This window comes from Lagenorhynchus albirostris, chromosome 5, assembly GCF_949774975.1.
Source record: "Lagenorhynchus albirostris chromosome 5, mLagAlb1.1, whole genome shotgun sequence".
Lineage (NCBI taxonomy): Eukaryota > Metazoa > Chordata > Mammalia > Artiodactyla > Delphinidae > Lagenorhynchus > Lagenorhynchus albirostris.
In genome coordinates, this window is record NC_083099.1 from 56,288,829 (window position 1) to 56,301,911 (window position 13,083).

Sequence of the window (13,083 nt, forward strand, 5' to 3'; positions counted from 1 at the left end):
AAAATCAAACAACAACAAACCTTGGTACAATGTCTGGTGAATAAAAGGCATTCCAAAAAAAAAAAAAGGCACCTATTTATTATTGCCTCCCCTGCCCGTAAATATGCTGTAATTCTTTTCATAGGAGACAGTTCAAATTTTTTGTATCTAACTCTCTAAGACACAAAGCAACAAACAAAAAAGGGAAACTACCTTATTTGCCTAGACATGAAGACCCTTAAGGGCGTGGTTAGGGAAAGATGAAGGAATAACAGAAGGGGAAGACAATCACACTCACTTCTATACCCATTCCTTCTTATCACTCATTGCTTCCTGACCTCAACCCTGCATAAAGTGCCTGGTCCTTGCCAAAACACTAAGGTCCCAAATTTAAAAGTTTAAGGGAAAAAAAAAAAAACTAAATGGAAAAGATACTTTTGGTCATTCTGAAAATCCACTGTCAAATCCTAAACACTTGAAGGAAATCATTGACATTTTCCAACACAGATTCCTGCTCTACTGGCCTTTATATTCTAGTGGAAGAGAAAGATAAGTAAACATATAAACAAAAAGCATTCTGAGGGTTAATTCCAGCAGGCCTGGAACCGGCCTGAGTATATTCCTCAGATAAGTCTCTTACATGGCACCCATGCCTGGTCAAAGCATAAAACATACTGATTAATAGTGCTGATTTGAAACTATGGGTCCAACGAGCTTTGGACTGTTTGTACCAGCTGGTCAGCAATGTTTATTGTTAACAGTGAGACTGATGGTTTACACCTGGTTTTGGTGAGACCTCCAGAGAGCTCTGCCATTGGGGTTACAGAGCACAGACACGCCTTTGTTGCCAGCAGGACATAAGAAGTCCCAGCTAAGACTCCACTGTGGGCTCCCTGGTTGCAGGGTATTTCATGCACACCTCAGTGATCCTGAGCTGAGAGAGAAAGCATGTCCGGTATGATCCTACAGAGGCAGGACACTTGCAGTTCACACTCAGCCTCTTCAGGTCCATTACTGTGAGGCAAGCTGTGGTTGTGATGTATAACCTTACTCCAATGCAGTTGCTGTACTACATCCTTTTTCAGCAATAAACCACAGATTAGCACCATCATTTCAGGTCCCTTGAGTCTTCTTTAGCAATCAAACCTTGACTAACTGCCACTATTAGCCGAACAGGTTAAAAAAAGAAAGAAAGTAACAGAATATAATAACTGTGATGAAAAAAATAAAACAGAATAATCTGATAGCGAAATGCCATAAGAGGTGTCGAGATTAGAGACTACAGCCAGGAGAGGAGGAAGGGAATATAAACTGAATCCAAGCAAGTGCTAACCAAAGGTGGGAGAATTCCAATAAAGTGTGCAGGCTCTGAGGTAAGAACAAGTTTGATTTGAGCAAAAGTATGGCTAGACAGTGGTAAGCAAAGGATAAATGGTGGAAAATTAAATCAGATCACAGAGGGCCTTATAAATGTGCATTTCAACTAACCAGACAGCTTTCTCACTGGTCTTGCTACCTCTATCTGTTTAAACAGCCCTTCGCCCTCACTCCAACCTTTACAAGGCCTCCTGAGTAAACTTTCTGAAAGGTAAATATGATCATATAATTTGACAGCTTAAAATAAATGAATCTGCAATCCCAGGGATGACATTATCTTGCTTATTCTCTCTCTCCTCTCAGCTTCAAAATATATGCCCTAAGGCTGAGTCACCTACCTTCCCAAAGTTCTGTTCATTTTTTCAAACCACACAGCATGCCCAGTAAACATACTCTATACAGGATAATGATTAAGAACCGGACACATCTTCTCTCTGGAGGCTGAATAATATATATATATATATATATATACCCCTCCACAAACACACACACACAGTAACACTGTATTGGACATCTGTTGTTTTTGACTGCCAACGTCCAGTCTCCTTCTGGAACAACACTCCAATTTTGCTTTTAAAACACAATACAGCTTCTACTACACGGAGTCTTGGTTGGATTTTCATTCAGCGTGTCTTCTTCTCCCCTGGCCAAAGAATGGAAATCACTCAGGCTAGGTAAATCAGATTCTCTCCTAGATCTCTGAATGTGAAGAGAGAAAAACTACATAGAAAATAACTGCAGATCACTAATTACTGCCAAGCCAGCTCCTATGATTCACTAATTACTTGCAAGCCAACCCTATGATTCCTATGACCTAGATCTGTTGCTCTTCAGTTTTTCGTTGCTTCATTCAACTACCACATATCTTTCCTCTTTTTTGCTTCAATTACCTAAAATCTATTTCTGTTGCTTACAACCAAAAAAAAAAAAAAAAAAAACAGGAGTCAAGAAACCAAGAGTGTGACAAAGTCACACCACAGCAGAAATCATAAAGAACAGTAGAGGAGAAGCTGATCTAGTGGGAGACAAAACTGAGTCATAATGGTAGAATACTGGACTTGGAGGCCCAGGGTTGCTGCTACTGTAGGGAAACATGAGAATTCAGTCCCTAAGACTATTATATTCTAGAAGATGTGCCAATAATCCATTAAGTCAGAAAATGAAAACAATCCATTATGGTCAAAACAGCACTGCAAGTCTCTGAAACGCCTGGCTTTGCAGCTTTAATACAACTGTTTTTCCTTACCTCCCTTATGTATCCTTGAAGTAAAAAACCCCATTTACCTGGAACTAATTTGAGAGACCCTGTTCCTTGGGGGAAAAGTGGGGGTGGTGGGTAGGGAGGCATGCCTGTAATTTCCCAACATTGACTTCCTCCTTTAGTTTACTATACCTCTTTTTTTAAAAAAACTTTTATTTATTTATTTATTTATTTATTTTTGGCTGCATTGGGTCCTCATTGCTGCGTGCAGGCTTTCTCTAGTTGTGGCGAGCGGGGGCTACTCTTTGTTGCAGTGCACAGGCTTCTCACTGCAGTGGCTTCTCTTATGGCAGAGCATGGGCTCTAGGCACGCGGGCTTCAGTAGTTGTGGCACGTGGGTTCAGTAGTTGTGGTTCGCGGGCTCTAGAGCGCAGGCTCAGTAGTTGTGGTGCACGGGCTTAGTTATTCCACGGTACATGGGATCCTCCCAGACCAGGGCTCGAAGCCGTGTCCTCTGCATTGGCAGGCGGATTCTTAACCAGTGCGCCACCAGGGAAGCCCTAGTAACATCCTTCTCACTCTGTAGGACGGTTAGGTCTCTATATCAATAAAATGTTACCTAACTCCCTAAGAGCAAGAACGTTTGAATCTCAGTGCCTACTTAATAAGATAGATGGCATGCAATAAAAATAAAGAATAATAAACCTTCCAATTATTAACTATCTACATCATTCCTAGCACTGCTAGGCACTTTGCATTTATTTCTAATTCTCACAATCAACGTAACAAGATACTATTATTCCCCTTTACAGTTTCAAAGACGGATTCAAAGAAGGAAGTTACCCAAAACCATTAAGCTAGAACCCCCTAGGTTTACCTGAATCCAAATCCCTCCATTTTCTCACTATTCCTACAGACCAGGATCTAAATCAGGGGTTTATCAAACTGCAGGTCACAACCATTAGTAGATCATGAAATAAAGTTAATGGGTCATACTCTTTTTGTTAATGAAATAGACAATATGAGTACATCACATCAAGGGTAAATAGTGTTTAATGAAACTCTAATTCCAATGTTACACACACATACAAGGCAGCAATGTAAATGTATGTCTTACTGTGGACCACAGACCAAAAAATTCTGAAAGCCATGGACATGAGCATTGTCTTTATTACAGTTGTATGCACTGACACATCTTCTCAATTTTTCATCAAAAGCCTGATGTTTAAAAACATTTGGGCAGTAAAATCCGTCACCCAATATCCTAGACACTACCAAAAAAAGGGGAGGGTGGGGGAGGGTTACACGGTGTTAAGTGAAAAGGTAGTATTTGGGACACAAGTACCATATTTTTCCCCTCCCGCAAAGTGTACGCTAAACTACACTGCACATCCATACAAGATGGCAAAGAACAAAAATGTTTTAGTTATTCTTTTACTCTCTTCCCGTAGACTTTTACTAAATCATTTTCAAAAATGTTTCCCTGCTTTGCTATGCTTCACTAGAGGTAACAACATAATTTTATCAGTTTTCTGACCATTTTCATGAGTAACTGGATATTCTCCAATTTATATTGTTTCTTTAAAAAAGATGATGACTTCACTCACATTTATAACCTTATACACACACACACGCACACACACAAGCATTCAGAAGGTGATGGCCAGCAATGTCACTGTGGTTATGCATGTTTTCTTCTACAAGAGGCCATATGCCCAAAGAACAGCAATGAACATTATGACTTAGACTGAAAATTAAAATGTCCTTTATTACTGGGGGAAAAAGATGATTTAGTAAATCTTCTAAGGCACAAAAGTCATGCACATTAAGAGAGAGATGTGTTTAAGAACTTATCTACCTTTTAAAAATCAGTCATAAATTAGTCAATTACAGTACAAGGCAGTGGACTGAATAAACGTATCCATCTCTCTTTCCTCCATCCCAAGGTCCCATTGAAATGGCAGGAAAAAGATACAAATTAAAATGAAATGATAGCACTGTTGTAGAACAAGAAAAGACGTCACTCGATAATCACAAATTTTAAAGAATTCTGGGGGGACAGAAAGTAGAAAGAGTGGATTAAAAGAGGAAAAAAGGATGAAACCACATGTAAGACACCAAAGTCTTTCCAAGGACATGCTAGAGAATAGAGAAGTTCAAGTTATAATCAAATTAATCACAACGACAAAGAGGAGGAAACAATTAGGGTACTTCAGCAGGGTGCTGCATTACCTTACTCTAGACACACAATCCCCCTTCCCCCCCTTCACTTTATGAACAGAGATACAGGTGGTGGCAGCTTCTGCCTTTAAGATAAAGCCAGGGAGCTGATCTCTATAAAGCAGGAATTTCTGCCTAGATTAGGCTTCCTGTGAACGCAGCGAGACCTGAGAGAAAAGGAGAGCAGCAAGATGGTGGGAACATCACACACAAAGAGAGAAATAAAGAGGGAGGAAGGGAAAAAGCAAGGAAAAGAAGAGGGAGAGAGGGAGCAATCTCAATACCATTTGAGTGACATCTATCCAAGTACTACCCCCTACAGTACTTAAGGACACCACAGTTATCCAGGTGAGAAGGGTGCTGCCTCACCCACTCCTCACCCACCACCCTCCCTAGGAGGTCTTGTCTGCTGGTCCATACCTAAGAATCCATCATACCAAAACTACCATTCAAGACAGAGGCCTGGTAGAGAAAGAACTACACACTGAGGCAGACACAATTCAATTGCCAATATTAACCATGATCCATCAAACACTTGGGGAAACCTAACAGCATAAAAGAGGAACAAGATGAACAGAGAGAACAAAAATGCGGGGGTCAGGGTACACACGGACAGGCATGACTAAACACCAAATTATTTACCTATACTATAAGGTTGAAGTGATTTTCCCTTAAAGGGAAGGGAAATTTACCTTATTTTCAAGGTAAATGAAAACACAGATACAGACACACACAGACAGACAGACAGACAGACACACACACAAAGATGCAAACTGTAAGAAAAAAGAAAATGTGAATTAAGATGTAAGGGGCCCGGTGGGACTTCCTGGTGGTGCAGTGGTTAAGAATCTGCCTGCTAATGCAGGGAATATGGGTTCGAGCCCTGGTCCAGGAAGATCCCACGTGCCTCGGAGCAACTAAGCCCATGAGCCACAACTACTGAGCCTGCGCTCTAAAGCCCGCGAGCCACAACTCCTGAGCCCGCGTGCCACAACTACTGAAGCCCGTGTGCCTAGAGCCCTCCATGCTCTGCAACAAGAGAAGCCACCACAATGAGAAGCCCGCGCATCACAATGAAGAGTAGCCCTTGCTCACTGCAACTAGAGAAAGCCCACACGCAGCAACAAAGACCCAACGCAGCCAATAAATAAATAAATTTATTTTAAAAAAAAGAGATCTAAGGGGCCCAACATCCACTTACATAAGACATCTAAAAGTGGAGGGAAATTAATCCAAAAAGGGGGACATATTAAACTTTCCAAGAGCTAAAGCAAGATTTGGTCATCAAACTGGAAAGACATACAACGCAACAAAAATAAGTGTAAAAAAAAAAAAAAGAAAAAGAAAAAAAGACCCATATCCAGGATCATGCTGGAAAAATTTCAGAATGCTAAGAAAGCGTCCAGAAACTAGAATCACTCTAACATTCATCTTCTCATCAAAAATACAGGATGCTATAAGATAACAGAGCAGTATCCTCCAAATTCTAAGGGAAAGATATTTTGAAACCAGATTCCTATAGACCTTTACCAACATGTGTGTTACAAATAAATGGGTTACCAGGTAACCTGCACAGCCAGAGGCCTCTGCTGCAAACAATTTCACTCACCATACAAATATTATCATTTTCTATATACATATTATGGTATGAAAAAAGTTGGAGAGCACTGCTCTCACAAGTCAGATTCTCCATCAAGAGTCAAAATAAAGACATTTTCAGACATTCAAGAACTTAAATTTAACTTATGAAAAAAATCAAAAGATACAGCACCAAAGCAAAAAAGGAATCCAATAAAACACAACATGAGATGGAAGAAACAGTGGCAGGTGAGTATGATCTAGAAATAACAAATGAATAAGAAAATAAAAGAGGATGCGCCTATCACTGACAGTGGGAGATTCTCCTTTAACAGCAAACGTTTAATAAGACAGTATTGTATCTTCCTCCTCATAAATATTACATAGTAAAAAACAGTTAAACAATTAGCAACTCTTTCGATTTCTAAAATCATAAGAAAAAAGGAGGCACAGAACTAAGTAGTTCCAAACTGCAATTTTTACTCTAAAAATATTAGGTTATCATGCATTGTCATCCCAAATATATATTTTTTATATATATATATATATATATAAAATAGTCCTTAACTGTGCACAAAAACACATTTGAAAGAATACACACCAAACTCTTCAGCTGTCTCTAGTGAATAGAATGAGGTCAAACTGAGAACTTTCACCTGTCACTTTATAATATACATCTGTTCTGTTTAGTTGGTTCACTCATTTTCATACGTATGCATGACATATCAAAGATAAACTCGTTTTAAAAAGCAGGGTCTTAAAGAGATATATGCACACCCATGTTCATAGCAGCATTATTCACAACAGCCAAAAGATGGAAGCAATCAAAGTGAGTGCTGACGAATGAATGGATAATCAAAATGTGTTCTACATACATACAATGGAATATTATTCAGCCTTAAAAAGGAAGAAAATTCTGACACATACTACAACATGGATGAACCTCGAAGACATTATGCTAAGTGAAAGAAGCCAGTCACAAAAAGACAAATATCATATAGTGCCACTTAGGAGAGGTATCTAGTGTAATCAAACACATAGAAACAGAAAGTAGAAGGGTGGTTGCCAGAGGCTAGAGAGAAGGGGAAATAGAGAGCTGTTGTTTACTGGGTATAAAAATGAAAAGCGTGCTGGAGATTAGTTAAGTACCTTCAAGTGCAATCAAACTATTACGTTATGTGTATTTTACCACAATTAAAAAATAAATAAGGTTCATGGGCTTCCCTGGTGGCACAGTGGTTGAGAATCTGCCTGACAACGCAGGGGACACGGGTTCAAGCCCTGGTCTGGGAAGATCCCACATGCCATGGAGCAACTAGGCCCGTGAGCCACAACAACTGAGCCTGCACGTCTGGAGCCTGTACTCTGCAACAAGAGAGGCCGCAACAGTGAGAGGCCCGCGCACGGTGATGAAGAGTGGCCCCCGCTTGCCGCAAGTAGAGAAAGCCCTCGCACAGAAAGGAAGACCCAACACAGCAAAAAATAAATAAATTTTAAATAGATAAATAAATAAATAAGGTTCGAAAGCAAATGATAAAAAGCCAAAATTAAAACAAATAAAAGATAAATTATAGGGCTTCCCTGGTGGCGCAGTGGTTGGGAGTCCACCTGCCAATGCAGGGGACACGGGTTCGTGCCCCGGTCCGGGAAGATCCCACATGCCGTGGAGCGGCTGGGCCCTTGAGCCATGGCCTGCGCGTCTGGAGCCTGTGCTCCGCAACGGGAGAGGCTGCAGCAGTGAGAGGCCCACATACCAGGAAAAAAAAAAAAAAAAGATAAATTGTAGCATCTGGGGAGATACAGTCAATCCTCATTATTCACTGATTTCATATTTGTGAGATCTGCCTACTTGCTAAAAGTTATATACAACCCCCAAATTAATACTTGTGACACTTCTGCAAGCTTCAGACATGTACAGAAGAGCAAAAAATTTGAGTTGCCTATAGTGCACGTGCCCAGCACTCTGCCTTATTGTTTCAGCTCTCATTCAGTAAACAAATGTCCTCTGTGTAGTCCATTTAGTGCCACGTTTTTGTATTTTGGTGCTTTTTGTTGGTGATTTTGCTATTTAAAATATCCCCAGCATAGTGCTGAAAAGCTGTCTAGTGTTCCTAAGCACAAGGCAGCCTGATGTGCCTTATGGAGAAATCATGTGGTAGACGGGCTTCATTCATGCAGGAGTTAGAGGGCTGCTGCCCATGAGTGAATGCTAATGAATCAACAATATATATTCAATAAGGTGTCTTTTAAACAAACACACAAAACAAAGTTATTATTGATCCACTGACAAAACTGTTGTGACCAGAGGCTCACAGGAACCTAACTCTGTATTTCCCTTAGGAAGCAACAGTTCAATATTTGCTAATTCAGTGTTCACAACAACTTTATAAACTTAACTACTGTGAATAATGAGAACTGACTGTATTTATCTACAAGTTTTTTTTTTTAAGGAGCAGTATTATAAGCCAAAAAATTAAGTTACGTCAATCACTCCAACTTAAACTTAACGTGATTTTTAAAAATATTTTAATGGTTAATGAAGTTTCTTATAATACATGAAGTATGGAGGGGGGGTAATTTATTTCGAATTAAAAATAAATATCAGCTCGGGACTTCCCTGGTGGTCCGTAAGACTCTGCTCTCCCAATGCAGGGAACCCGGGTTCAATCCCTGGTCGGGGAACTAGATCCCGCATGCGCATGCATGCCAAAACTAAGAGCTCGCATGCAGCAACGAAGATCCCATGTGCCGCAACTAAGGCCCGGCACAGCAAAAATAAATAAATATTTTAAAAATATATGTATCAGCCAACCTTTATTGAATGCTTACATAGCACACAGTTAATTAAGCACTTTACTACTCATGGATAACCTTGCACATGGTAAAAATTCAATAAAATATTGCCTAATATTATTTATAGCATTAAATTCCTACAATCACTCTGTGAGGTAGGTATATGAGCAAACCTTCAAGGTAATGGGAATCTGAGAATGTTATCTAATCTGGTTGGGTCTGAATGCAGTGTACACACAACTACATAAGACTGTCTCTGATAGTTCATTCAGGCTATGACAAAATTAAATTATCAATTGTGGTCGTCTGTAATGAAGAAGGCTTTGGGGACTAAGTGAAAGCAGTAGTACAAAACTATGAAGGGAATGACGCAGACATACAAGGAAAACAAAGTAGGACTATTGCTTCTAATAGCGTTGGAGAGTTCAAAAAAAAAAAGAAAGTGACATTCACAGTGTAAATTCTTGACTCAAAGCACTGACAAAAAACAAGGCAGTTACTAAGTACAACATAAAAGAATTCTTCTCCAAACTCTAGAGCAGCAATCAGCAAACGTTTTCAGTAAAGGGCCAAAGAGTCATTTTTTTAAGGTCATGGAAGGTCTCTGTCACAACTACCAAACGGCTGTTGTGAAGTGAGAGCAGCCAGAAACTATACATAAATTAATGTGGCTGTGTTCCAATAAATCCTTATATATGAAATTTTGAATTTCATATAATTTTCACTTGTCATGAAATAGTATCACTCTTTTGATTTTTTTCCCAATTACTTTAAAATGTGAAAAACATTTTTAGCTGTGGGTCATACAAAAACAAGTTTAGGCCACATTCGACCTGCAGACCATAGTCTGCCAACCCCTGCTCCTAGATCTTGCAAGACCAAAATGCATAGTCTGATTTTGTTAACTGCCTAATTATAACATCAAGCAACGTTAAAGAAACAGAAACGTAGTGGTTATCAAACTGATTTATCTGCAAGAATCTTGCAAAGTCCCTAAGATCATGATATTAGGAAATCCCACCATAATCCTATATCATTTGTACCAGAGGTACAGAAACTAAAAGCTACAGTCCAAATTTGACCCACAATGCTTTTGTAAGTAAAGTTTTCTGGGAACATAGACACATCCATTTACTTATGTATTATCTATGGCTACTTTAGCACTACAATAGCTGTGTTAGGTAGTTTTGTCACAGGCTGTCCAGCATACAAAGCCTAAGATACTTAGTACGTGGCCCCCTACAGAAAAGGTTTGCTGATCCCTAATCTATACAAACAACTCTAGATACAGCATACAGCTAGGCTTGACCAAGGGAGCATAAGCCACAGCCACTCCAAGTTCCCAGTCCCAGAGCCTCTCAAATAAGGGTAAGGCAAAGTACCCTTCAAAACAGGCTCTGTGACTGCATCACTAGCACTGTGATTTTTCTCTTGGCTTTCCACAAAAGATCAACAGCCACTTATCAGAGTAGCCATACACTTGGGAAAGAGAAATACCCCAACCTTTACGGGACTATAAAATCTAACTCTTAAACTAATCCTGAGTACCCAGATAGCACCATCGTGACATACGTGTCAGAATGAAAGATTACAGTAGCCAAATAATACATGAAGTTTTGGCCCAAGTCCATTTATCAGAGAGTGGATCAATCCTCCCATCTTAGGCTTATTTCTCCAGGTATTGAACATACAGCTGAAAAGGGTGGTCTCAGCTACCAACTTACAAAAGCCCACACTTATGCCAGGACAGGTGGAGTAGTGGGGTAGTATCATATCAGGAAAAATCACAGAGCGACCCCTGGAGCTCTCCCGCCAATCAAAAACTGCATTCCTGGGGGAATTATCCAAGAATCAAAAGCAACAAGGGTTGGAATCCCTAGCAGATATTCACTTAGTACAACTGTTTGTCTAATGCAGAACACACAAATGTCCTTAGAGAAGAACAGTATTTTAAACTTAATGACTACAAGCAAAGTTGGTAATCCAAATTTGATCTCTTTAGTGCAGTACCTGGTATAAAGCTAGAGTTCTAGCAAATGGTGTCTCTGTCTCTACAATTTGCTTTCACTTCGCTTTGACAGCAGTACATATTCACTATATTGCCTCAGGTTAAGTCAAGTTTCTACTTTCATATGACCTTAGTTATCTAATGACACCATTCGGCATCACACTGGTCCATTACACTGATAAACTGAAGCCAAAAGGACCTTGTGAGGAAGAAACAGCAATACTCTACATGCCTTAAAAAGACAGGTATGCCAGAAGGCAGAAAATAAGTCCCAAGAAAATACAGTGTCCGGCCACCACTCTGAAGTTCTAGGAGCCAGTGGAGAGTGGCAACTCTGGATATTCCCTCAAAATAAAAAGCAGGTCATTACCTTGTACCTCCTATAACAAAGAAAGAAGCAGAAAGCTTGCTGGGCCCGCTTTCGATACTGAAAACAACATATACTAATTTGTGTGTGCTGCTCTATTTACTGAATGACCTGAAATCCAGCAGTTTTAAGTTTATCCCAGAGGAAGAGAAAATGTCCTAGCCAATCCAGGTTGCAGTTCAAGTAGCTCTGTCACTTGACCATAATGACCCTCTGACTGCAATGGTGTTCCAAGGGTCAGCGTATCAATGCCATAAGGAACTACTGGCAAATGCCTCTAGGAAAATCACAGTAAAGACCCCCTAAGAGTTCTTAGGGCAAAGTCATACTTTCTTTATCAAACTAAGACGCTCTTTTGAAAATAATTCTTGTACCTTTTGTACTGGTAGAGAATGAACACATGGCCACAGGTAACTATAAAACCTGAGTTGCCCGTCGGGAACTGTCATCATCTGATCTACCAAGTCAAAGCTGATGTGACAGAAACACTCCATCATCAAGCGGTTATGACACATGCAGAGCAGGATTCAGGCTAGGCTGTGAAGCACGAGCAGATAGCTCACATTTTCGGTGTGTCCATTCCTGATGCACTGCAACTTCCTCCTCACACAAGGCCTATCACGACATGGAGGATCCTCCAAGACTAGCTAGCTGAGAAAGAAAATATATGACCCTGGATTACATGACTCTGCACGACATGCTGGTATCACCCAGAAATTGATTCTGTCTATCCTACTGCTCCATCTGGAGTAACTGTTAAGGAAAGTTAGAAAGAGAAATCCTCCCACTGGGCAGTACATCTCATGATCCACACTGTCAATAAAGGGAAACAGAGTGAGGTTCATATCCATTCTTAAAAGGGGAGCAACTGGGCTTCCCTGGTGGCGCAGTGGTTGAGAGTCCGCCTGCCGAGGCAGGGGACGGGTTCGTGCCCCGGTCCGGGAAGATCCCACATGCCGCGGAGCGGCTGGGTCCGTGAGCCATGGCTGCTGAGCCTGCACGTCCGGAGCCTGTGTTCCGCAACGGGAGAGGCCACAACAGTGAGAGGCCCGCGTACCGCAAAAAAAAAAAAAAAGGGGGGGGTGCAATCATGTTGCTAGTAGTGAATTGCATTCACTACTATCACTACCAAGCTCAGGTCCTCAAAAGACACAGGTATGGACAATAATTTAAGGAAGATATACATAGATGGACCTGTTAGAATTAACGAAGTGTGAAAATATTTCTGTCCTATGCAAAGGCTCGCCAAAAGTCCTAGCTGTGGCGGAGACTTCCATAAACATGTGGAATCATGAGGCAAGATAATCCATTCCTTGGAAGTCAGTCAACAACTTTCACCAGCAACTTCAATGCCTAATCAATGGCCTCACAAAAAACAGCCACCATCACAAAAGAGGCTCAAGAAATTGTACCAACTTGCACTTCACAAAAAGGTTGACTTAGCTACCCTGCCAATGTACCACCTTTCACTAGGTTATGATATAGTAACAAACAATCCTAAAACCCTTAATAGTTCACAACAGTGGTTCTTAAATATTTGGGGCTGATAACCTCTTTATA

General features: G+C 40.5%; 1 protein-coding gene across 3 annotated transcripts in view; it reads right to left on the reverse strand.

Moving 5' to 3' along the window:
• Positions 1-13,083, reverse strand: part of TBL1XR1 (TBL1X/Y related 1) — a 188,305-nt gene that overhangs the window by 125,979 nt on the left and 49,243 nt on the right. The gene's annotated exons all lie outside the window — the stretch shown is intronic.